Source organism: Harpegnathos saltator, unplaced genomic scaffold (assembly GCF_003227715.2).
Source record: "Harpegnathos saltator strain DR-91 unplaced genomic scaffold, Hsal_v8.6 scaffold714, whole genome shotgun sequence".
NCBI classification, from domain to species: Eukaryota; Metazoa; Arthropoda; class Insecta; order Hymenoptera; family Formicidae; genus Harpegnathos; species Harpegnathos saltator.
In genome coordinates this window covers 486793-488817 of record NW_020230554.1, presented here as the reverse complement: position 1 = coordinate 488817, position 2025 = coordinate 486793, and the positions used below count along the sequence as shown (strand labels likewise).

The 2025-nt window shown below is 47.7% G+C and overlaps 1 pseudogene; it reads right to left on the bottom strand.

Annotated features, from left to right (window-relative positions):
* Window positions 1–249: 249 nt before the first annotated feature.
* LOC112590098 (uncharacterized) lies at window positions 250–965 on the bottom strand (annotated as a pseudogene).
* Between the last annotated feature and the right edge of the window lie 1060 nt (window positions 966–2025).

Genomic DNA, 2025 nt, shown 5'->3' with positions numbered 1-2025 from the left:
CATCTGTTTTCATTTAACAATAGTCGAGGTTGGTGGTATTTCGAGAGCACAGAATTTTCTATTCCCAAATATAAAATAAAAAAATTTTTGAATTTTGGTTTGCCGTTCATAAAAAAAATTGGTTCGTTTTTCCATTCCTTTTTCTCTTTTCTCTCTCTCTCTCTCTCTCTTCTCTTTCATTCGCTCGCTGACATTAATCTCAAATATGGATATTGGTATGTGTATCTATTAACTGATTAAAAAAAACGTGCTTAACTGTCAAAATAGATATTTACGATCTCAACGGTACTGAGAAAAGAATAAAAATATAAGTAGATCGGAGCACAGGATGAGCCGGCAAGACAAAGTAACGACGAACGGCGACGCAATGAGAATAGCATGGCTACGAATTGGTCTAGATAAAAGCGATCGAAGCGATAGAGGTGATAGCAATATAAAATCTTGGTGGGACCCAGGCCATATGACGCTCCAGTTCCGACATTCTGCAGTTCGTACGTCCGTCCATGCGCATACCGTTCCACTTCCGCGGCGATATATCTCATCGACTTCCTTTTGCTGGTGCATATCTCTCTCTCTCTCTCTCTCTCTCTCTCTCTCTCTCTCTCTCTCTCTCTCTCTCTCTCTCTCTCTCTCTCTCTCTCTCTCTCTCTCTCTCTCTCTCCCCTTCGCCGCTGAAACACAAGGCGTTACTTCTACTGTCTTTTCCCGGCCCGCGCAATTCGTCTTTCGCGTCTCGTATCCCATCTCATCCGGTCCTTTTCCCACTTTCTTTCTCTCTCTCTCTCATAACTCTCAGATGCGTCTACGAGCGTAGAGTATTTACTTGCGAGATCGATAGCAGACGTATCCGTGGCCGATTTCCGTCATCTCGTGCTCTCTTCTCCATTATTTTCGTTATTGTAACATTTAATCCGTGTCAACAGTTATCTTATTCGCTTTTCCACTTACCGTATTCTACTTGAACTACCCGCCATGTTAAACATAGAAGCGTAGAAAATGATGTTCTTCTGTGAATAAATCAGTCCTAGACCGTGAAATACATAAATCAGAAAATGCCACATATAAGATATTCCTCTTCTGTATCGGGTTTTAAATGGAACGATTATTACTCCGAAAGAGACACGAGAGAGAGAGAGAGAGAGAGAGAGAGAGAGAGAGAGAGAGAGAGAGAGAGAGAGAGAGAGAGAGAGAGGGGAGTGGAGGATGGAGAGTGGTGAGCTCTCTCAAGCATTAACCGTGACGACATTGTCGCAAGCACTTGTAGCCGTTTGACAGGGGAACCTTTGACGCTTATTTATTTAAAACAGCAGAACGGCGTAGCTCCCATCCATTTCCCGTCGAGGTCCTGTACAATTACCTTTTCCTCGTACCGCACATATACATTTGTGGGATACATCCGTATCCCAGCGTGCAACGTGCGCTCGCCCGTCCGGAGGAATCAGATGTAGTCACGTCTTTCGGTTTCTTCTCGTGCGCGCGCGCGCGCGTGTTTGGTAAAGGCGACGGCAGTCTCGGGGAGAGAGGAAAATGGAAATGGAAACAGCGAGAGGCAGACGCAATAACGTCGCGTTTGTGCGCGGTCGTAATTCCGGCCATATCGAGCATCCCGGCGTGACGAGATGGGAATGTCCGGATGAACAACGAGCTGGTAAGGAAGGGGATGAAAGGGAGCGAGGAGGCAACAAGCGGAGGAGGCCGGGATAGCAGCGCGCGGCTAAATCATTTAACGGTACGTGCCGTGGCCGAGGCGCAGGCTTAGGCGCTGCGGGCTCCGGATTACGGCTCGCTTTGTGATCAATCGGGTTCATCGGTTTCTAATCGCTCGCTGCAGCGGATCCGTCCGTATTCGACGTACAGCGGATATAACTACTTGGTGCATCGGCAATAAACCTCTCGCGCGCGTCCGCCGGACGCGCATTTAGAATCGGCATGGCGGATTCGTTACGGGATTCGTGTGAGGGGGAAGAGGAGGGGGGGGGAGGGGTTGAAAAATAAACGAGTGAGAGGATACGCGGAATGTAACGA